Raw genomic sequence first — 25,305 nt, 5'->3', positions numbered from 1 at the left:
CTGTCAACTGTTATTCCAGCCCAGTTGTTGTCTTGTTGAAACAACCATTTCAAGGGATATCCTATTCAGCATCAGGCAACATGACCTCTTCAATTATTTTAATATATGCAAATTTGTCCAGGATCCCTGGTATGGGGTAAATAAGTCCGGTACCATAGTAAGAGAATTATCATGATGCTTGCACCACCTCATGATGCTTGCACCACCATGCTTCACTGTCTTCAGAGTGTACTGTGGCTTGAATGCAGAGTTTGGAGGTCATCTGATGAACTGTCTGCATCCCATGGACCCAAAAAGAGAATATTTCTTTCATCATTCCACAAAATGTTTCTCCTTTTCTCTTTAGGCCAGTTGATGTGTACTTTGGTAAATTGTATCCGCTTCAGCTTTTCTTTTTTTAACAGTGGAACTTTACAGGGACTTCTTGCTAAGAGATTAGCTTCACACAGGCGTCTTCTAATTGTCACAGTACTCACAGGTAACGTGAGACTGTCTTTTATCATCCTGGAACTGATCATTAGCTGAGCCTTTTCCATTCTGACTATTCTTCAATCCATTCGAATATTAGTCTTCCACGTCTCTCTGGTTTGGCTTTCCATTTTAAAGCATTGGAGGTCATTTTAGCTGATCAGACTATCATTGTCTGCACTTCTTTATAAGTTTTACCCTCTCCAATCAATAAAGTACGCTGTTCTTCTGAATAATGTCTTGAACGACCCATATTCCTCAGGTTTTCAAGAAGAAATGCATGTACAACATGTCCTGGTTTCACCGTTAAATAAGGACCACCTGATTCACACCCGTTTCTTCACAGAATGACTGAATCACTAACTGAACTCCACACTGCTATTATTTTGAACACCCCACCTTTCAATTAATTATTCTAATACACAGACTCAATAACATGCAGATCATGAATGCTGAGTCTGTAGGATTTCTTAGAATCTACTGCACCAACTGGGAAATTGTCTGATGTGTTAATATAATTTATACCAAAAACAGTGAGTATTCTGGTTAGTCATGTTGGACTGCTATTATTTTGATCACTACTGTAGGTGCTAGAAAAGTACCATCAAGCCACTCTAAAGCTGACCTATTTAAATACAGGTCGAGTGCAAAAAGTGGATCTTTGTCCTGGCAGTAAGAACACTGAGCTTTAGCTCAGCAGCACACGTTTATACACCATGAAGGTTCATACTGCGCCTAGTCATCTTATTGATAGTATTCATTATCATTTTCTTTGAATTACAATTTATAAATCTGCGAATAGCAATGTATTCATTAGAATCCATGAACACTATCAAAGGACATATATGGCAGCACACTGAGCCTATCTATACAGCTGTATAAGGCTACTTTCACACATCAGGTTTTCGGCGTCAGGCGCGATCCGGCGTCGTGCCGGAACGCCGGATCCGGCAAATGTTTCGTAAAACCGGATGTGACGGATCCGGTTTTCTGCCGGATCCGTCTTTTTCTTGACAGACAAAACCGGATCCGTCTCATCCGGTTCATCCGTTTTTCTATCCGTTTTTCGACGGATTACGCCGGATCCGGTTTTTAAAATTGACCCTTGTGGCCTTCCGAACGGGATTGGCTACTGGAAAACTATATATAGCATGTTCCTACAGCCCTTCTTTGACAGGTTGTAGAGGAGAAAGTGCAGGTTGGAGAGAAGAGCAAGTTACTGGCGAAGATGGATGTTGTCATTGGAAATATTTTGAAGAATTTGGCGGATTTTATAGCGGAGGCGAATCGTTTGAGGGTGATTGTTCTGGAGAAGGAGAGAGCGAGACAGCAGCGCATCAGGCATCGTAGACGACGTTTGTGGATCCACCCCATCACAGCCAAGAGAATAACGCGTGGGGCCTATTCTACACTCTGCATGGACCTTCGACGAAACCCGGATAAATTTTTTGGATATGTTAGGATGAAAATGGAGAATTTTGATTACTTGGTGGAGCGCATTGCACACCTCATAAGAAAAGCGGACACCTATTGCCGCTTCTCTGTTTCACCCGCAGAGCGTCTGATGGTGACTTTAAGGTAAGCCACATTTATTGGATATGCTCGCATCAGAGCACACTTTCACTGCAATCTTGTTGGTGGTAGTTTGTATCTCCAAGTGTTATAGGTCAGTTTTGGTATGTAATGCTGTGATTTAAAACTAATTTATTGTTTTTTAATTCCCCACAGATTTCTTGCAACTGGAGAATCCCTTTCGTCACTGCATTTCCAGTACAGACTCGGGATTTCCACCATATCTGGAATTGTGAAGTACACATGCCGTGCACTGTGGGACTCCTTAGCTAAAGAGTTTTTACCAGAGCCCACAACAGAGAGGTGGATTGAAATTGCTGACAAGTTTCAACAGATATGTCAGTTTCCAAACTGCTTGGGCGCTGTGGACGGGAAACATATCCGCATTGTAAAGCCAGCTGGATCGGGATCGGAATATTTCAATTACAAGAAATATTTTTCAATTGTCCTCATGGCCATCGCTGACGCGGAATACAAATTTATTGCGGTTGATATTGGGGCCTATGGCCGCTCCAATGACTCTCAAGTTTTCAAACTGTCTGCCATGGGGCGTAAACTGTATGGAAACACCTTCCAGTTCCCACCACCTAGACCGCTGCCGCAAACATCTGGTCCACCTATGCCATTTGTCTGTGTAGGGGATGAAGCCTTCCAGCTGTCAGAACACCTTTTGAAACCGTACTCTAGCAGAGGATTGACAAGACCAAAACGCATTTTTAATTACCGCCTCACAAGAGCAAGAAGAATGGTTGAATGTACCTTTGGTATTCTGACAGCCAAATGGCGGGTCCTATTGACTGCGATCAACCTCAAGACAGAAACTGTGGACGAGGTGATCAAAGCGTGCGTGGTACTCCACAATTTTGTTATCTGCAAGGAACCCATTTCCATTGAGGACACCTCTGAAGAAACCACCTTGCAAGATTACCATGACATTACCACTAGAAGTTCTGTGACGGTTTCAGTAATGAGGGACAATTTTGCACTATACTTTATGTCACCTCAAGGCAGAGTACACTGGCAGGATGACAGAGTGTGAAAGATTTGTGCCCTAACCAAACTTGTGTACCTTCTGGACCAACAGTATATACCTTTGCCAACCAAAGTTGGCTATCTTGTCATGGTCTTACTATTTTTAGCTTTAGGCCACAGGTGTGTACCTGGTTGTGTTTTATGCTAAGTATTTCACCTTTTAACAAAAGTTGTGTACATTGTTAGGAAATCACCAACAATAAACACAACTTTTTAGGTGAAATACTTTGCTTCAAACTCAACCAGGAACACAACTGTGGCAAAAAGCTAAAATTTACCCACAGTTATATACCTAGTTTTGAATACCATTTCACCTTTTAAATACCCTGTATTTAACCTTTTTCGCTGCAGAAAGAAATGACAGACAACCAGTGTAAAATAATTTAACTTTTATTGAAAAATGTTTTTTTTAGTAAACTTTTTTAAAATTTTAATAAACTTGTTTAATAAAGCTTTGAAACCATAAAACTGGTCATTTTTATTTAAATACACACATTATAAATCTGTGTAGTGTGTGGTGGAAATACTGCTGGAGGGGCTGCGGGACACTTCGACACTGGGAGTGTGGAGAGAGGACTGGGATCGTGGTGGGGAAGGAACAGTTAGAGGTGGAGGTGTGGAAAAAACTACAGAATGGGTGGACATGTGGGAAGCAGAAGAGGTGGTGGGTGGTGGAGTGGAGGGTTGGGCAGGGACTGTAGGAGCAGATGATGTTGATGGCAAGTTGTATGGGGAAGGAGTTTGGTACGGGGCAGGTTGCTGGAAGTGGGGAGATGTCTGGTACGGGGCAGGTTGCTGGAAGTGGGGAGATGTCTGGTACGGGGCAGGTTGCTGGAAGTGGGGAGATGTCTGGTACGGGGCAGGTTGCTGGAAGTGGGGAGATGTCTGGTACTGGGGAGGTTGCTGGTACTGGGGAGTTTGCAGGTACTGGGGAGGTTGCTGGTACTGGGGAGGTTGCTGGTACTGGGGAGGTTGCTGGTGCTGGGGAGGTTGCTGGTGCTGGGGAGGTTGCTGGTGCTGGGGAGGTTGCTGGTGCTGGGGAGGTGGATGGTGCTGGGGAGGTGGATGGTATGTAATAGGAGGGGGAGGATGGAAAGTGGCTGGAGGGGGTGTAGATGTAATAGGAGGGGGAGGATGGAAAGTGGCTGGAGGGGGTGTAGATGTAATAGGAGGGGGAGGATGGAAAGTGGCTGGAGGGGGTGCAGGTGGAGGAACTACTGTGGTGGGAGGAGGAGGTTGGGAGGTAACTTGCTGGAGAGCAGCGTGGCATGAATGCATTACATGCATCTGCTGGGCAGGAGAGAGCGTTTCCATGCGCTCCACAACAGACCTGAAAAAGGTGTGGTTTGGCGAAGATCTTGCTTCTGAATGCATGGTTTGCAGAAGTGTCTTCACCTCCAGAATGCTGGAGTTGATCTGCTGATAGCCTGCGGAGATTTGCTCTGACAAGACTTTTAGACAGTTCTGGAAAGATGCATTCAGATGCAAGAACTCTGGCGCATAAGTCTTTTCCTGACCCCTCTGCCGCTGCCGCCCAGTACCCGCAGGTGTACTAGAGGTGGCAGGGGCAGAAGGGTGGGGTAAAGGGAAAGCGATCTCCTCACCAGCAGCTTCATGTAATGTAGGCGGCCACGATGCTCCTGTGCTGGTGGATGGGACAGATGGGTCGAATGTGTGGGAAGGCTGGGAAGGTGCAGATGTACCGGGGCAGTCGAAGTGTCCCTCGGTGCCGGTCTCCTCAGGGATCGCCTCAGAAGGGTCCAATCGTGCAGGCTCACGAGTGCTGCTCACCGTGCTGTGGAATAAAGAGAAAAAAAACAATTAAAATACTGACATGGTATGGCCCTGGCTGAAAAAAAAAATTTACATCTAACATTTTTTTTCACATGTGGTGTGTAATATTTACCTTCTAGTGACCATTGTTTCCCGGAGGAACGACAGGGCTTCTGCGTACTTGTACTTGCTCCTGCGTCCTCCAGATCCACTCGGGGCCCGCATCTCTTTATTGAACTCCTTCTTGAAACGATCCCTCACAGACCGCCACCGATTCACAATTCTGTTCCCTGAAACGAGAAAGGACAAAGTGGTTAGTATACAACATCAGTGTTTCCCAAACTCCAGTCCTCATGGTCCCCAGGGGTCATGTTTTCAGGATTTCCATAGTAAATAGAAATCCTGAACACATGATCCGTGGGGACCACGAGGACTGGAGTTCGGGAAACACTGGTTTACATCAAGCAACCGGTACTGTATATACTTACGCTCTTTAATCTGGGCCCGAACATCGAGGTCCTCCCAGCGGCCCACAAGGAGCGAACAGATTTCCTCCCAGAGTCGTCGGATAACGATAAGGTCAGCGTGGCGGCGGTCAGCCATATTCCAGAGCGGCTCCCTTTCTCTGACGAGATCGATGAGGTGGTCCACATCGAGTCCTCCATCCTCACCGTCAGAGTCGGGAGCACGCTGTGAAGGCTGTTAAAGAAAAAGACAAAAATAACATAATTAGCCTCCACAAAAAAAATGAAATAAAAAGTGCAAACAAACAAAGCAAAAATATTTATACTTGCACGCTGGTGACCGCCGCGTTGCTGTCGCCGACGACCCTGGGAGGCACTGCGAGGACCTCTTGGCCGAGCACCAGATTGGGAAGACTAGAGAAGAAAACAAAAAATGTTATGTCTTTGGATGTAGGCATTTGTTTGCTGTGTGTGGTCTGCAGAACATTGTTTTCTATGTGTTGTGTGTAGTGTGATGTTGTGTTTCTGCGTTTGATGCAAAAAACTTACCAATTGTGAGCCCACTCCAGGTGTCTGTCCACCCCTTCCTTCTTCTTCTGGGAGCTCCTCTTCATCTTGTGAATCCTGTTTTGAAATAAAAGGCAATGAATAGACATATATTACAGAGATGATGGATTTTGGAAATAAAAACTTACCGTCAAACGCTGACGATGCGAGGGAGGGCTCCCAGAAGATGATGTGCTGTCTTCCTGGTGGCCACACTCCATGCCTGTGGGTGGTGTTCCAGCTGCTGCCATTGCTGCTGCTGCTGCATCTATTGGGCGGCTGTTGAATAAAGAGAAACAAAGGGCCAATGAATATCTTGATATTCAATAGCCCTAGTTTGGAGGAATGGGGGATTTGATAATTACCGTCTCTCATCTGCTGCTGGCCTCCCCTCCTCAGCATGTTCCATTTGCTGCTCCATTTGGGGTGGTGGTGGTGCTGATGGTGCTGCAGTGGTCTCCTGCCTTCTCCTGCTGCGCTTGGTTGCTTTCTTGGGTGGCATGTTGGGTGTGGCTGTGGGTCCCACTGTCTTGCTTTTATATATGTCTTGTGGGCAGAGCTACTGAGCATGCTCAGACCAAAAAAACCAGATCCGGCCACCGGATCCGGCTTTCGCCGGATCAGGCGCATTGCGGCGCTCATAGGCTTTCATTGTGTGATAAAGCCGGACGCGCCGGATCCGGCGTGTCCGGCTTTTTCGCCGGAGACAAAAAACGTTACAGTAGCCGTTTTTTCCAGACGCCGGATCGCGACACATTGCCGGATCCGGCGAAAACCGGATGAAACGCATGGCCATCCGGCGCGATCCGGCGCAAATGCAAGTCAATGGGGGGGAAACCGGATCCGGCATTCTATTTTGCCGGATCCGGTTTCTGTCAAAAGCGCCGGATCGCGCCTGACGGCGAAAACCTGATGTGTGAAAGAGGCCTTACTTTGCAGCCTCCACATATGGACTCAGTCAGCCTCTGTGTGTGCAGATATATTGTATTTTCTCCTAGAAGCATTGCTCCCTACATATATAAAGGGTCTGTCACCCCAAAGTGCAAATTAAGCTACTTTACTCTTATAATCACTTCACTTGCAACTAGAGATGAGTGACTTTGCCTTTTTTCGGGTCGAGTCGGGTTTTGCAAAAGTCGGGTCGAACGAAATCGGCCGACTATAGGGAAAAATCGGGGTCCGACTGAAACACGAAACCCAATGCAAGTCAATGGGGAAGCAAAGTCGGCAGGGAGTGGAGGACAGGAAACACACCTACAGTGCCCTTTTGAATGCCAAAATCATCAATCTTATTAACATCAATTCTTATTTCTGAAGCATTTCAACCTTAATTTACTTCATATTACTAGTTACGCACTGAAAAATGGGGGTTATTTGGCTAAATTTGTGGGGGGTAGGGCTGGCTCCAGGTTTTCATGTGCCCTAGGCCAAAGAGCGCCCCTTTAACACATAGCACAACTCATGAGGCTCCTATACGGCAGAGAAATAGCGGTATAGTACAATGAAAAATACTTCACTTTTTACATCTCATGACTGATATCCATTTTAAATTCTCCAATAGCTCCAAAAACGGACAGTATATTACTCCATGCAGTATTACGGCCTCCGCATAGTGCGCTATACAGTGTAATGAGGCCCATATATTTATCCATACAGAATCATTGGTCCCATATAATGTTTGAAACAGTATATGATGAGCTCCACATAATGCTACAGTATATGTTGGTCCCCATGGATGAAGCTACACTGTCTTATGGGCCCAAATAATGCTCTATATATAATGGGCCCCATTTCTAATGCTCTAGTGTATAATGGGCCCTGTAAATGCTGCTCCAGTGTCTGATGTCCACCTTTGGAATGCTCCAGTGTATGGTGGGCCTCATATATCATTCTCCAGAGTATAGTGCTCCCCAAAAATTGCTGTCCCAACTTTGAAAACAATTAAATAAGTCTCCTCAAATAAGTCTCCTCGCTAGGGAATCCCTGTACTAATCTGGGCATACAGGCGTGATGTCATTGCGCTCTCTGATCAGAATATCACTGTCAGGAAACGCGGAAGACGTCTTGGCGGTGGAGCAGGGAGAGGTAAGAATTTCAACTTTGCAAGTGCTGTGATCCTGAGCAAGCAGGGGGGGCTCACTCGTTGGCGACGGCACTGGCACAGGGCCCCTCATAGTACGGCTGTGTGTCTGACAGCGGGTGGGCCGAACCTTCACTTTCATCTGCACCTTCCTCTTTGTCACCGTGTAAGGTGGTACAGTATATGGGAAGGGTAACCTGAGTTTCATCAGGGTCAGATTCTGGCTGTGTGGAGTGCGAGGGGAATGTAGTGGTCTGGGTCAATTTACCAGCAGAATCATCTAGCAGTGGCTGGGCATCAGTGCACTTGTGGCGCCCCCAAGAGTACGGTTGCCACAGTGGCATAACCTTCCTCCTAGGGAGTGTGATGTCATGCTTGGGAGCAACGAAGGCTCTCTCTAGCAGTTAAACCAACACACAACACATTTCCCACTCCAGGCCAGCAGGGAGACCTCTGAACTTTACTGCTGAAGAGCTGCTCTCTGTGGTCGGGAGGAGGTAAGTTAGGGCAGTCTGTGAAGGGAAGGGGAAGTGTGTGGACGTGAGAAGGGGAGCTGGAGGATGAGCAGAGTTAAGGCTCACTCCTAGCTGGAGCGCATGGTCCGGATTCCGGTCTCCGAGTTTGTAGGGACACTGATGTTCCAGCAGCAGAAACCAGAGGAAGTAGCAGCTGTAAATGCTCTGTACCCAACTAAGGCTCGGAGGCCCCAGCAGCGACGTGTGGGAGCCAGAAGGAAAAGGCTACGGCTGCCTGCCATACGAGAAAGTTCCAAGAGAGAGTCAACAGGGGGAACTTCATTGAACTCAGCACTGCGAGTACCTCAGATAAGCGCTAGAATGGAGGCCACACTACCTATCTGCAGAGAGAGAATTCCAAATTGGCTTCCAGGCTGACCAACTCCTTCTCCATCTGTACTCTGGGTCCTGGACGGCATTTACCAAGTAAAGGGAAAGGAACTGCACGACTGTGTCTGTCCTCTTTCTCCTGCGCCTGGCGCACGACTCTGCTACATCCTGCACTTCACACCATCTACCAACTCTTTCCTCTGCCCTGCGACAACGGCCCTACCTGTGCAGGGCTTCTACATCTTACCTGCACCACAACATCTGTCCCAGAGAAGCGCCACTGCAGCGCTGGTCAATCTAATCAAAAACCACAGGTGGCATCACGTATCATTCACCTATAAACGTAATTCACCCCTTTGCATGGACGCCCAGGGCCACGGAACGGGTCACCACCACCATGACACATCCCTGTGAGATATCGGCCCGGTACCGATTAACCCCACTGCTCTGGCTGGCCACCCACACTCCATGTCAGATTCATCTTGGACTGGGGAATTCACGATTTGACTTGATAACCCAGGCATGGTATGATAGAAAGAGCTACATGGACTAATGTGAAGTGTGGCCTGCTGCATCATTCACTTTGGGTGGGGGTGCAGGACACAAGGAAAGGGGTTCTTCCTGACCAGGAGCCAGCACTTGATGACTCAGTGCTTGCATTTTTTTAAACTTCAGAAGAGGAGGGCATATTTGCTGGTGTCTGTTTCGGCAATGTAAGCCCAAACCAGTTCCTCATGCTCTGGCTTTAAAAGCGGTTAACCTACTCCCAGAAAAGGTAGCCTTCCAGGCGTTCCGGAGCCAGACCATGACGCAGGCTCAACACCTCCTGCCTTAGCTGCTATTGTGCTTTTGCCACTACCAGCAGATGCACCACCACCATCAGCACCAGCTGGCCCCCCCACGTCCGAGGCCTCTTCCACCAAACTTCCAAATTTAGCACAAAATAGACACAAAATAACATCAGATATATGGCAATGGCACTGTATCAGAAGTGTACAGCTCTATTCAGTCAAAGGATAATTGTCAATCTCCATATATATTCCTTCAGTCACACAGACGCTCACTGGCTCAGTATGGATTACAAAAGAATATAAAAAGTAGATAAAGTGTACAGTATCAGCAGATAGCAGGTATATATAGCATAGTTTAAACATTAACAATGTACGTCTATATATCAGGAGTAGTGTTGAGCCACCCCGCTAGTGTTTTGGTTCGTCGCACAGGAGGCAAGTTCGTCAAATGTTCGTCGAACCACATTGAAAACAATGGCAAGCAAAGTTAGATCATCCACATTTTGGGTCATAGTTGACAAGTGCTGTCTCCTGTCACTTTCAATCGATGCAGTATTACCAGTCGTGTGAGCGGGACTTGAAAAATCAGTCCACAACATGGTCATGAAACCCCTGTCTCCAACGCCACTTCTGATGTGTGCACCACCAACACCTCTTCCAAGTTGCCCCCGGCCCCTACGGCTCGTGTGAGAACCATCACCGCTGCTGTGTGCTGGGAATGCCTCAACCAACCGGTTTACCAGAGTTGCTTGTTTGTTAGCCAATATTAGGTCAAGGTTCTCCTGTGGCATGATATTTTGGAATTTGCCTTTATAGCGTGGATCCAGGATGCTGGCCAACCAGTAGTCGTCATCGTTCATCATTTTGGCAATGCGGGGGTCCCTTTTTAGGATCTGCAAGGCATAATCTGACATGTGGGCCAATTGTTGTGAACTCATTTTCTCGTTCACCTTTGATGTCCGATGAACTCCTTCTGCTGGTGAAGGGAGGTCGTGAAACTGATTTGGATGGGAGAGACCTGTCACCTGAACAGGTGGATTGCGATTGGACATCTGGAATCTCTGAGTGGATATAAGGCAGCCGACGCCCTGTAGGGTTGCTGGTGATTTCTCTGCTCTGAGCTCTGGCCTCCAGTTCAGTTCCTGTCTTCTAAAGCTAAGTTTTGCTCTGTTATTGTTCCGTGAGATTTTGTCTGATTTGCTTAGTTTTGTGTTCAGCCAGCCCCAGCTAGGGCTTTGCTGAATTTCCATTTTTGTCCCTGATCGGTTAAATCTCTTTTGCTCTGTCTTCAGAATATATCGGAGTGCTGATATAGGGATTTTGAAGTCTCGTGACTTCAGGGCCGTTTTTCCTATCAGACGTGTTGGGACATTTTTGGTAGGGTTTTTGTGGATTGCAGCCAGCATCTTTTCTGTCCTTTCCTATATAGTTAGTTGGGCCCCATCGTTTGCTCTGCCTGTTTTTCTGTCTGTGTTTGTGTTTTCATCTGTTTTCACCGACAATACATGTTGAGGGCTGTCTATTGCTTTGGGGTCTGCTCTGGGGCAGTTTATATTTCCCCTTTCTTTAGGCTTATTTAGTTCTCCGGCTGTGAAGAGGCATCTAGGACCCCCGTAGGAACGCTCCATGGCTACTGTTAGTTGTTGTGAATAGGATCAGGGGTCTGCAATCCGCTAGCTACCAACCTCTCCGGTTTTCTGGACTTAGCTTGCATATTTGTTTTTTCCTCCTCCGGTGACTCATTCATAACAGCCAATGTTCCCGGTGTCAATGATGCACTGCGAGTGCTGGGTGGAGGAGCACTTTCTGGCAAATCCACATCCCTCCAGTCACGCACAAAGCCTGTACCAGACCTTGCCACGCCAACATTTTCTCTTGCCCCACGAGAAGCATCCTCCTCCCCTAAATAATCATCCCCATCATCATCCTCCTCCTCCTCTTCCTCTTCTTCCTCCACCTCGTCCAGGAGAGGTCCCTGAGCAGACAATGGCTGATTGTCATCAAGGCTTCCCTCCTCCTCTTCCTCATCATCCTCGGCTGCAGATGCCTGCTCCTTAATGTGCGTCAAGGTTTGCATGAGCAGACGCATAAGTTCGATGCTCATGCTTATGATGGCGTCGTCTGCGCTTACCAGCCGTGTGCATTCCTCAAAACACTGAAGGACTTTACAGAGGTCTTTCAGCTTCGACCACTGCACACCTGACAACTCCATGTCTGCCCTCAAAGTGCCTGCCCCTGTATCCTCCCACAAATGCATTACAGCCTGCCTCTGTTTGCACAGCCTCTCCACCATGTGCAGGGTGGAGTTCCACCTTGTTGCAACGTCGATAATTAGGCGGTGCTTGGGAAGGTGGAGCAATCGCTGCAGCTTCTGCATGCGATTGGAGTGTACGGGCGACCGCCAGATGTGCGAGCACAGTCTTCGAACCTTATGGAGCATGCCTGTTAACTCCGGATAATTATTGAGGAAGCACTGCACCAGAGGGTTCAAGGTGTGAGCCAAGCAAGGTATGTGTCTGAGTTTTGAAAGGGCTATGGCTGCCACAAAATTCCGGCCGTTATCACTAACTACCTTGCATGCCTCAAGATGTAGACTGCCCAGTCATGACTCAGTTTGTCGCTGAAAGTAGTCGGCCAGTACCTCCGCGGTGTGTCTGTCGCCCAAACTCATCATCTTCAACACAGTCTGCTGACACTTTCCACTAGCTGATCGATAGGGGGACACCTCGTGTGCAACACTGGCAGCTGCGGATTGAGTTCTCGTGCGACTGCGCTCTGTGGACGAGCTTTCGCTTCTGGAGGAGGAGGAGGAGGAGGGTCGAACGCCTAAGATAATCCTTTAATCATCCCACCATGGGGAAATTCAGAGCATTACAGCAGCAAGGCAGGAACAAGTACAGATACAGATGCATAAAGGCATTACATTGACAGTAGGTAGGTACATATACGAAGAAAAAAAAAAGATATAACCAGACTATCACAACTTTTGGATCTATCAGTTCACTGTTTGGGTCGTTCTCTGTTTTGGACAGTGCTGGTTATACAGCCTAACTGCAGCAGGAAGGAAGGACTTTCGATAGCACTCCCTCTCACATTTAGGATGAAGTAGCCGGTCACTTACAGTACTGCACATCTTTGTCACGGTCTCATGCATGGGATGGGAATCATTCTGCACCATGTAGTTCACCTTGGCCAGTATCCTCCTGTCGCCTACTTCCTGAACTGGATCAAGGGGGCATCCCAGGACAGAGCTGGCCCTTCTAATCAGTTTGTCCAGCCTATTCCTATCCCTGGTTGATATGCCACTACCCCAGCACGCCACACAAAAGAAGATGACTGATGCCAAAACAGAGTTGAAGAAGGATGCAAGGAGTGCCCGCCTAACTCCAAAGGCTCTCAGCCTTCTGAGCAGATAAAGCCTACTTTGGCCCTTCCTGTACACTGCATCCAAGTGATGGGCCCAGTCAAGCTTATTATTGAGGATCACACCAAGGTACTTACAGGTGTCGACTATCTCAATGTCATTTCCCTGAATGTTCACCATTACTGGTGGATTTTTTCCCTTGCGAAAGTCCACCACCAATTCCTTGGTCTTCCTGGAATTAATCCTAAGGTGGTTCCTCTGACACCACTCCACAAAAGCTTGGTTAGTATCTGTGTACTCTCTTTCATCTCCTCCTGTGATGAGGCCTACTATTGCAGAGTCATCAGAATACTTCTGCAAGTAGCAGCTAGATGAGTTGCACTTAAAATCTGCAGTGTACAGTGTGAAGAGAAAAGGGGCAAGAACTGTACCTTGAGGTGCCCCTGTATTGCAGATCACCGTGTCTGACACACTGTCCCAAACCTTTACAAACTGAGGTCGGTTCGTGAGGTAGTTAAGTATCCAGGTGGAGAGTCGGAGGTCCACACCAACAAGGCCCAGCTTGTCTCTCAGTAGACCTGGCTGTATGGTATTAAAAGCACTAGAGAAATCGAAGAACATTATTCTCATAGTGTTCCCAGGTTTCTCCAGGTGAGAGAGAGTCCTATCTAGAAGGTGGATAATTGCATCATCCACACCAATGCCCGGCCTGTAGGCAAACTGGAGAGGGTCCATATCCGAGCTCACTAGAGGACAGAGACGTGTGAGAACCAAACTCTCTAGTACCTTCATCAGGTACGAAGTCAATGCTACAGGTCTATAGTCATTAAGGTCTTTCGGATAAGGTTTCTTCGGAACTGGTACCACACACAATAATTTCCACAGTTGTGGTACTATACCTATTCTCAGGCTCATATTGAACAGATATGTAATGATCTCACTCAGCTGGTGCCCGCAGGTTTTGATTAGCCTTGCACTGATGCCGTCAGGACCTGCAGCCTTCAAAACTTTGATCTTATCCAGTTCTTTTTCAACCTGGGTACTTGTGAAGAACAGACCCTGGCTCAGTTGACAAGTTGCAGCAGGGGGTGAGGTTATTGTAGCAGAGAGGTGTGAATGGTATGCAGGGGCAGGAGCAGCCAGTGTGTGATTAAATCTGTTAAAGAACAGATTAAGTTCATTAAGCCCCTCTTTATCTACAACCATCCTGGCGACAGTCTGTCTATGCACAGATATAGACTTTAGACCCTCCCAGACTTCATGAATCCTTTTCTGTGACAATTTCAGTTCAATCTTTCTATTATAATTAGCCTTTCCCTACCTGATTAGATCCTTCAGATCTTTCTGCACATCTCTCAGCCTGCCCTTGTCACCTGATCTGAAGGCCAACTTCTTCTCTTTGAGAAGAGCCTTTATTCCGGGGCTGATCCATGGTTTATTGTTAGAGAAGCACCTCACTACTTTTGTGGGTACCGTGTTGTCTACACAGAAATCAATGTAGTCCGTTATACAATGTGTGAGACCATCCATTTCATCACCATAGGAATCTTGCAGCACATCCCAAGTGGTTGTTTCAAAGCAGTCTCTCAGAGCATCATCACTCTCCTCAGTCCATATCCTCACTGTGCGAGTGACAGCAGGTTCTCTCTGTACAAGTGGCTTGTACACGGGTTGGAGGTGCACTAGGTTGTGATCCGATCTTCCAAGGGGCGGTAGGGCTGACGAGGCATATGCCCCTCTCACATTGGCAAAGAACAAGTCCAATATTTTGTTGTCTCTAGTGAGGCAGGTAACATACTGTGTGCAACTGGGTAGTATGGATGCTGGAGACACATGATTGAAGTCTCCCAAAACCAGAAGGAGTGCTTGGGGGTGGAGGAACTGCATCATGCTCACTGTGGATTGTAGGACCTCTGTGGCGGCATCTGCTTTCGCAGAAGGGGGGGCATATGCAGCTATCATGATTACATGCGATAATTACCTCGGTAAATAAAAAGGTCTCATGCCCACAGCTAATAGCTCAATGTCCTTACAGCATGTTTGCTCCTTGACCACGATGTGCTTAGAGTCACACCATCTATCATTCACAAATATCGCCAGCCCTCCGCCTTTCCTCTTACCGCTCTCCCTTGTCCAGTCCGTGCGAATGAGTTTAAAGCCATCCAACGAGACAACAGTGTCCGGAGTACCTTCGGTGAGCCAGGTCCCTGTAAACAGCAACATACTGCACTCCCTTAATTCCCGATGATGTCTGGTCAGCGCCGACAGTTCGTCCATCTTATTCCCGAGTGACCTCACATTGCCCATAATGACGGAGGGAAGAGCAGGTCTATAGCGCCTTCTTCTAGCTTTCCTGAGGGCTCCAGCTCTGCAACCTCTTCTCTTAGTCCTCCTTATTTCTGGTAGAATGTCCTCTGGTCTATTAGCAGCATGCTGCCTTGCTGTATCCCTAAGCAGCAGTATAGCTTCTCTGGAGTAGACAATAGGGTCTTTTTCAGTTCCTGGATTTCCCATCACAATAGATCCAAGTAAAAACAAGGTAAAAAGTCCATCAAAGGTCCAGGTCCTCTTTTGGTTATCCATAGTGCAATGTCCTTTGGAGTAACAATAAAAAAGAGAAAGGAAAAATAGAAAAAATAGAGAAAAAAGGAGAGCAAAGAAGGAGCTACTGTAACAGGCTGCCACTCCAGCGGCGCCAGGAAGTGAAACAAGTTGGCTACAGCCAACTGTTTCCTATACCGTGGGCTAGGCAGCACTGTCCCACCACCGCTGTCCCCTGTGGACCCTGCATCCACAACATTAACCCAGTGGGCAGTGATGGACACGTAACGGCCCTGGCCATGCCTACTGGACCATGCATCAGTTGTGAGGTGTACCTTTCCCCTCACTGATTGCTTGAGTGCATGGACAATGCGGTCTTTCACATGAAGGTGGAGGGCTGGGATGGCTTTGCGCGAAAAGAAGTGGTGACTGGGTAGGTCATAGCGTGGTACTGCGTAGGCCATGAGTTCGCGGAAAGCTGCGCTTTCAACAAAGCGATAGGGCATCATCTCTAACGAGATTAGTTTGGCAATGTGGGCGTTCAAACCCAGTGTACGTGGATGAGAGGATGAGTACTTTCTTGTCCTACTTATAGTCTCTGGTAGGGTGAGCTGGACTTGAGAGCTGCATATGGTGGAACTAGCGGTGGACATGGCGGACTGAGAGAGGGTTGATGATGGTGATGGAGTTAGTGTTCTTTCTGATGGCCTAGATTCAGTCTTTCATTGCAATAACAGTGTGATTCCCTGACTGATTTGCCCTTGCAACGACAACTCAACATTTGCTGCTTGGGGTGTGCTAAGCGGTGGGCTTACAGTGGGGGAAACAATGTAGTGTTGCTGACTACCTTCTTTGGGAGCAGTTGCACATGTGGTACGTGAGTTTTGGTAGCTTGCAAGTGCATGGTGGTTAAATGTCTTAGCATGCAACTGGTATTCAAATTTCTCAGATTTTTCCCCCGGCTAAAGGTCTTTGCGCACTTCTTACAGATAACCTTTGCCTGATCATTTGGATTTTGTTCAAAAAAGTGCCACACTGCACTCTTCCTACTAGGGAAGACATTTTGAGGCCTTGCACGCTGTGCTATTTTGACCGTCTGGCCAAGCTGTCCTGCAACTCTTTTGGTTATTGCAACCTGCTTTTGCACTGCTCCGGGCCTGCCAGATAACAGCTGTTGTGATGTCGATGCCCGCTGCGGATGCTCCTCCTCCTCTTCTGAGCTATTGGCAGCGGCACCCTCTTCCCCCAATGGATGCCAATCTGGGTCATCAACTGGGTCATCCATCACCTCCTTTTCAATGTCATGTGCACCTTCCTCTGTGTCACCGTGTACGGTGGTATTGTATGCGGGAAGGGGCACCTGAGTTTCATCAGGGTCAGATTCTGGCTCAGTACACTGCGAGGACAATGTAGTGCTCTGAGTGAATGTACCAGCAGAATCATCTATCAGTGGCTGTGCATCAGTGTACTCCATGTCAGATTCATCTTGGCCTGGGTAATTCATGATTTGACTTGATAACCCAGGCATGGTATGTGAAAACAGCTCCATGGAGTAATCTGTAGTGTGGCCTGCCGCATCCTTTGATTTTGGTTGGGGTGAAGGACACAAGTAAAGTTGTGGTTCATGACCATGAGCCTCCAATTACGACTCAGTGCTTTTATTTTTTAAAATTTCAGAAGAGGAGGCGATAGAGCTGGAGGCTGAGTCAGCAATGTAAGCCAAAACTTGTTCTTGAAGCTCCGGCTTTAAAAGCAGTTTACCTACTCCCAGAAAAGGGAGCCTTCGAGGCCTTGTGGAGGCAGACGATGACGCAGGCTCAACACCTCCTTCATTAGGTGCTATTTTGCCACTACCAGCAGATCCACCACCAACACCATCATTACCAGCTGCCAACCCCCGCCCACTTCCACGGACTCTTCCACCACGCTTCCTCATTTTTGGGGAAAATGTCCCCAAAAAACCAACACTTTATGGTCCTGTAAAACAAGGTACAATGTTGTGAGTTCATTTTTCCCTTCACCATTGAGGTCTGATGAACTCCCTCCTCTAGTGAAGGAAGGTAGTGAGACTGATTACCAAACACCGGGGCAGCTAGATGATGACTGGGTGGCTGGAATTGAGGACTGGATATAAGGCTGCCGACGCCCTTCTTCCTGGCTGTTGAATTTCCTGCTGGATTCTTGGAGACCAGTCTGATTCCTGCACCTCAAAGCTAAGTTTTTCTGCTCTGCTTTGTACTCTTCAGTTTTGTTTTTGTTTTGCCTTGTTTTTTGGGAGTTATGCCATCCCCGGCCGGGGGTGAGCTGAATTCCATTTTTGTCTCTGATCTGTTGATATTTTGCTCTGTCTTCAGAATATACCTGAGTGCTGATATAGTCTTTTGAAGCCTAGCGACTTCAGGGCCTGTTTTTCCTATCAGTCGGTTGGCTCATTTTGATAGGGTTTTTGCGGATGGCAGACAGCAGCTTTCCTATCCTGTCCTATGTAGTTAGCTTGGGCCCCATCATTTGCTCAACCTATCTTTCTATCTGTGTTAGTGTTTTCATCTTGCTTCACCATCATTATATGTTGGGGGCTGCCTATTGCTTTGGGGTCTGCTCTGGGGCAGTTTAGTTTTTCCCCTTTCTGTCTTTAGGCTATAAAGTTCTCCGGCTGTGATTGAGGGGTCTAGGGCACTGTAGGAACCCCCCATGGCTACTGCTAATTGTTGTGGATAGGTTCAGGGGTCTGCAATCCGATAGCTGCCAACCTCTCTGGTTTTTCTGGACTTAGCTGGTATTTTGTTTTTTCCTCCTTCGGTGACTCATCATAACAGTGCAAGGTGTATATAGTAGTGGGGAGAATTGGAATCTCTGTAGACTTCAGGACACAGTTGGATACTGTCAGGCCCTGTTTATATTACACCGCAATGTGATAGTCAGATTCTGGATGGTCTTAGAAAGGTGCATAGAGGACTGTTGAGAATTGGAATCTCTCTAGACTTCAGGACACAGTTGGATACTGTCAGGCCCTGTTTATATTACACCGCAATGTGACAGTCAGATTCTGGATGGTCTTAGAAAGGTGTATAGAGGACAGGTGAGAATTGGAATATCTCTAGACTTCAGGACACAGTTGGATACTGTCAGGCCCTGTTTATATTACACCGCTATGTGACAGTCAGATTCTGGATGATCTTAGAAAGGTGTATAGAGGACAGGTGAGAATTGGAATCTCTCTAGACTTCAGGACACAGTTGGATACTGTCAGGCCTTGTTTATATTACACCTCTATGTGACAGTCAGAATCTGGATGGTCTTAGAAAGGTGTATGGAGGCCAGGTGAGAATTGGAATCTCTCTAGACTTCAGGACACAATTGGATACTGTCAGGCCCTGTTTATATTACACCGCAAAGTGACAGGCAGATTCTGGATGGTCTTAGAAAGGTGTATAGAGGACAGGTGAGAATTGGAATCTCTCTAGACTTCAGGACACAGTTGGATACTGTCAGGCCCTGTTTATATTACACTGCAATGTGACAGACAGATTCTGGATGGTCTTAGAAAGGTGTATAGAGGACAGGTGAGAATTGGAATCTCTCTAGACTTCAGGACACAGTTGGATACTGTCAGGCCCTGTTTATATTACACCGCAATGTGACAGTCAGATTCTGGATGGTCTTAGAAAGGTGTATAGAGGACTGTTGAGAATTGGAATCTCTCTAGACTTCAGGACACAGTTGGATGCTGTGAGGCCCTGTTTTTATTACACCGCAATGTGACAGTCAGATTCTGGATGGTCTTAGAAAGATGTATAGAGGACTGTTGAGAATTGGAATCTCTCTAGACTTCAGGACACAGTTGGCTACTGTCAGGCCCTGTTTATATTACACCGCTGTATGGTGTATGTAAAATTGTCAAGCTCCGTGTTTTTGTATACGGACTGACGCACACTGTCTCTCTCTAGTTTTGAATGTAATCAAACAGCAAATATACTAAACTGTTTGAAAATCGGACAAAACTATAAGGTGTAGGTCTGTAAGAACGGACAAACTCCTCGACTTTTCCTTACAGAGTCACACACGTATATAGCTTCAATTTGGCCGTGATAACAGCCGTTACACGGTACTGTGTGAGGAGCGTACACCGCTGTACGGTGTGTGAAAAAATGAACGCTCACTACCTCACCAGGACAAAACAATACAATTTGGATTGCTTTTAAAAAAGCAGTTTGAACGCCAGTGTGCACACAGCAATGCAGCTAGCCATAAAAGGCAGGCTAATCACCACCAGCGCTGCTGCACAAAAGCAAAAATCTTCACCTTTCACTGCACAGTAACTACAGTGAAAAGCGCTATCAGCAGAAGCAGTTTTTTTTTTCTTTTTGCCTCCCTAACGCTCTCCCTACCGAATCAGCAGCAGCTCTCCCTATTCTGAGATCAGCATGAGTAACATGGCGGTCGGCGTGCACGCCCTTTTATACCCCCTGTGACGCCCCACAAAGCAAGCCAATCACTTGCATGCCCTTCTCCAAGATGGTGGTGACCGCTGCCTATGTCATCACGTTGCCCACAGTGTCCGTTCTTCCTGATTGGCTGCAAAAGGTGCTAAAGCATCTTTTGAAACGCAGCTTTGGCGCTAAAGTCGCCGACCTCGTGGCCGACCTCACGCTAAGGTAAGGTTTCATTTCATGAAACCCGACTTTTGCGAAAGTCGGCGACTTTTGAATTTATTCGACCCGTTTCGCTCAACTCTACTTGCAACCTTTCCAACCCCTCTTCTCCAAAGACCTCTGGGCTTGATTAGACCGGCTAAGGTTCTGTAGAAACTCATCCAAAGATGCCCTAATGGTAAAGGTCACTGCATCATGACATCAAGGTGTGCACCGTGACATTTTTTGACAAATGCGCAGAACCCCCCACAAACTATTCAGACATGGAAGTCTGCACCTAATGTGCATGGCAACAATGTGAATATACAATGAGAACCAGATGAGTGACTCTATGAAGCAGAGAAAGTCCGGAAAGGCAACCAGTGAGTATAATGATTTTTTATTTTGTACATATAACGTCTATTATACTCTGGTGTCTGGAGAGAACCCAGACCTTAATAAGTGGCAATCACTTCATGGGGAATAACTTCTCCTCTCACTCTCTACATGTACAGTTGTGGCAAAAAGTATTAACACCCCTGCAATTCTGTCAGATAATACTCTATTTCTTCCTGAAAATGATTGCAAACACAAATTCTTTGGTATTATTATCTTCATTTAATTTGTCTTAAATGAAAAAACACAAAAAGAATTGTCCCAAAGCCAAATTGGATATAATTCCACACCAAAAATAAAAAAGAGGGTGGACAAAAGTATTGGCACTGTTCGAAAAATCATGTGATGCTTCTCTAATTTGTGTAACTAACAGCACCTGTAACTTACCTGTGGCATCTAACAGGTGTTGGCAATAACTAAATCACACTTGCAGCCAGTTGACATGGATTAAAGTTGACTCAACCTCTGTCCTGTGTCCTTGTGTGTACCACGTTGAGCATGGAGAAAAGAAAGAAGACCAAAGAACTGTCTGAGGACTTGAGAAACCAAATTGTGAGGAAGCATGAGCAATCTCAAGGCTACAAGTCCATCTCCAAAGACCTGAATGTTCCTGTGTCTACCGTGCGAATGTGTCTTCAAGAAGTTTAAAGCCTATGGCATTGTGGCTAGCCTCCCTAGATGTGGACGGAAAAGAAAAATTGACAAGAAATTTCAACGCAAGATTGTGCGGATGTTGGATAAAGAACCTTGACTAACATCCAAACAAGTTCAAGCTGCCCTGCAGTCCGAGGGTACAACAGTGTCAACCCGTACTATCCGTCGGCGTCTGAATGAAAAGGGAGACCCAGGAAGACCCCACTTCTTACCCCGAGACATAAAAAAGCCAGGCTGGAGTTTGCCAAAACTTACCTGAAAAAGCTTAAAACGTTTTGGAAGAATGTTCTCTGGTCAGATGAGACAAAAGTAGAGCTTTTTGGGCAAAGGCATCAGCATAGAGTTTACAGGAGAAAAAAGAGGCATTCAAAGAAAAGAACACGGTCCCTACAGTCAAACATGGCGGAGGTTCCCTGATGTTTTGGGGTTGCTTTGCTGCCTCTGGCACTGGACTGCTTGACCGTGTGCATGGCATAATGAAGTCAGAAGACTACCAACAAATTTTGCAGCATAATGTAGGACCCAGTGTGAGAAAGCTGGGTCTCCCTCAGAGGTCATGGGTCTTCCAGCAGGACAATGACCCAAAACACACTTCAAAAAGCACTAGAAAATGGTTTGAGAGAAAGCACTGGAGACTTCTAAGGTGGCCAGCAATGAGTCCAGACCTGAATCCCATAGAACAACTGTGAAGAGATCTAAAAATGGCAGTTTGGAGAAGGCACCCTTCAAATATTAGGGACCTGGAGCAGTTTGCCAAAGAAGAATGGTCTAAAATTCCAGCAAAGCATTGTAAGAAACTCATTGATGGTTACCGGAAGCGGTTGGTCGCAGTTATTTTGGCTAAAGGTTGTGCAACCAAGTATTAGGCTGAGGGTGCCAATACTTTTGTCTGGCCCATTTTTGGAGTTTTGTGTGAAATGATCAATGTTTTGCTTTTTGCTTCATTCTCTTTTGTGTTTTTTCATTTAAGACAAATTAAATGAAGATAATAATACCAAAGAATTTGTGTTTGCAATCATTTTCAGGAAGAAACTGAGTATTATCTGACAGAATTGCAGGGGTGCCAATACTTTTGGCCACAACTGTATACACCGAGAACATACATGCATACACACATATATACTCAGAGCACATACATACACATAAAAACACCAAGCACATACATAAATACATACATGTATACACAGAACACATACATACAGATACACACACGTATACACAGAGTACATGCATGTATGTATATGCACATGTACAGTAGCATGTAAAAGTTTGGGCACCCCTAGTCAAATTCACTGTTATTGTAAATAGTTAAACAAGTTGAAGATGAAATGATCTCTAAAATGCCTGAAGGTAAAGATGACATATTTCCTTTGTATCTAGACAGAAAAATTTTACATTTTAATTGCAAAAAATGAAAATGGGAAATGCAAAAGTTTGGTCACCCTGCATGGTTAGTACCAAGCAGCACCCCCTTTGAAAGTGTCACAGCTTGTAAACACTTTTTGCAGCCAGCCAAGAGTCTTTCAATATTTGTTTGAGGGATTTTCATCTATTTTTCTTCCAGTGCTGTGAGATTCCTGGGTCGTCTTGCATGCAATGCTTTGAGGTCTAGTCACAGATTTTCAATGATGTCCAGATCAGGGGACTGTGAGGGCCAATATAAAACCTTCAGCTTGTGCCTTTTGATGTAGTGGATTGTAACGTGTGTTTAGTATAATTATCCGTTTATAGACTCCATCCTCTTTTCAATTTCAGCTTTTTTACAGATGGTGTTATGCTTGCATCAAGAATTTGTTGAAATTTCATTGAATCCATTTTTCCCTCTACCCATGAAATGTTCCCCATGCCATTGGATAACACAACCCCAAAGCATGATTGTTTCACCCCATACTTAATGATTGGTGAGATGTTCTTTTCCTGAAATTCTTAGCCCTTTTTTATCCAAACATACTTTTGATCATTGTGCCAAAGAGTTCTATTTTAACCTCATCAGTGCACAGGACTTGCTGCCAAAATGCATCAGGCTTGTTTAGATGTTCTTTTGCATACTTCTGACTAGGAATTTCATGGTGACACAGGAAAGTGTTTTTTTTCTGATGACTCTTCCATGAAGGCCATATTTGTGCAGGTGACTCTGAACTGTACAACAATATACCACAACTCCAGAGCCTGATAAATCTTTCTGAAGGTCTTTTGCAGTCAAGCTGGGGTTCTGATTTGCCTCTCTAGCAAACCTGCGAGCAGCTCTCACTAAGATTTTACTTGGCCTTCTAGATCTTATCTTGACCTCCACTGTTCATAGGTGGGGTACTCGGTACCGGGCCGATCCTTCAGAGGGGAATGTCACAGCAGCGGTGACCCAGTCCGTGGCCCTGGGCGCCCATGTAAATGGAGTTGAGTGATGGAATAAAGTTTATGAGTGATTCGTGACGCCACCTGTGGTGTTCGGCAAAGGAGGTGTTAAGCCGACGCTGCAGACAGATCCTCTGGGACAGATGATGGGGTGCAGCAGTGATGTTATAGCCCTCCACAGGCAGGGCTGTAGTCCCAGGGCAGAGTAGATGAAGAGGGTAGGTGTTGAGGAAGAGGGTGCAGTGTCTGGCACAGAGATGTAGCAGTGCTGAAGAAGTTGCAGGAAGAAGGCAAGGACACAGCAAAGTGTAGTTTCTTTACCTTTACTTTGTAAGTGCAGTCCAGGGTCCAGATTACAGATGGCACAGGAGCTGATTAGCCTGGAAGCAACTTAGGAATCTCTCTATCAGATGGGTTGTGTAGTCTCCTCTCTAGCACTTACTTGAGGTACATGCAGTACTGTGTTACACTGACGTTCCTCCTTCTTCTTTCCTTTTGGATCTACCTCGTATGGCAGACAGCTGTAGCCTTCTATCTCCTTTGGCTCACACGTCGCTGTGGTGCCTCCGAGTCTTAGATGGGAATCGAGCATTTACAGCTTCCTATTCCTCTGGTTTCTGTTGCAGGACCGTCAGTATCCATACAACCTTGGAGACCAGGCTCCAGATCATGCTCTCCAGCTGGGAATGAGCCTCAACTCTCTGCTCAATCTCACCACTCTTCTCCTCACGTCCACACACTTTGCCCTCCTCACAGAACTCACTAATTTCCCCTCCTGGCCCCCAGAGAGAAGCTCTTCCCCTAGTTTTGGTTCAAAGCTCCCTCTGCTGGCCTGGAGTGGGAACTGTTTTGTGTGTAAAGATTATATGTCAGAGAGACCCTTCATTGCTTCCAGGCATGACATCACGCTTCCTAGGAGGAAGGTAATGCCATTGTGGCGACCATACTCCTGGGGGCACCACATTCCCCCCTAGTGCAATTCAGTACTCCCGGACTGAAGAAAAACAACATGTAAACATATAAACAATGGAAAAATTGTAACTGTACAAGATTTATATAAAAAAATGAAAAATACAAAAAACACAGCTCCAAAAATAGTCCTGTGATAAGTCCATGCGTCAATGTCTATGGTCCATTCCTGGGCAATGGATAAACTATATACAAGGGGTTCTTACAGAGTCTCTGTAGGCACAAAACTTGAAAACGTTACATATTTACATGTACAGGTTAACATTTATATTATTTGCATAACTTATTTAAATGCGAAACCTGAGGGGTGGTATGCCATGGGTACTACGGAAAGACCTGAGTAACACTGGTGTGGGTAAACTGGGTAGTAGCCATCTACGGACTCTTAGACTCACCATGGGTATGACAGATTCACCACTGGCAGGACGAGGATTCTCTAGCTCCACTGCTAGTGTGGCATCTGCTGCCTGAACTTCCTGATTTTCAGAGTTCTCTTGAGTCATTTCTGCTTGCACTACCAGTTGGGGAAAGGTCAAAACTGGCACCACTATGGCATTATTTACTCTAGTCCAATTTGCAGGGAATTCTCCGAGTACAGTGCTGACCTTTTCTTCCTTCTCTATGGGTTGGATGTTGTTTTGTTCTTCCATTCTGTCCTTCAGCTGGTCAAGGCACAGTTTCAGATGATCCCTCAATACTGCTAATGAGGTTTCTCCTCCATCCTGACTGATAAGGCATACTTAAAAAAAAAAAAAAATAAATCTTTATTTTTATATAGCGCTAACATATTCCGCAGCGCTTTACAGTTTGCACACATCATCATCACT

The 25,305-nt window shown here is 46.2% G+C and overlaps 1 protein-coding gene across 3 annotated transcripts in view; it reads left to right on the top strand.

The window, feature by feature from the left end:
- SLC4A9 (solute carrier family 4 member 9) overlaps positions 1 to 25,305 on the top strand; it is a 983,109-nt gene that overhangs the window by 412,564 nt on the left and 545,240 nt on the right. The window lies entirely within an intron of this gene.

This window comes from Dendrobates tinctorius, unplaced genomic scaffold (assembly GCF_039654945.1).
Source record: "Dendrobates tinctorius isolate UK_male_01 unplaced genomic scaffold, ASM3965494v1 ptg000036l, whole genome shotgun sequence".
In the NCBI taxonomy this organism is placed as follows: domain Eukaryota; kingdom Metazoa; phylum Chordata; class Amphibia; order Anura; family Dendrobatidae; genus Dendrobates; species Dendrobates tinctorius.
Note: the sequence above shows the minus strand (reverse complement) of the source record. Positions and strands in the feature narration are given on the sequence as shown.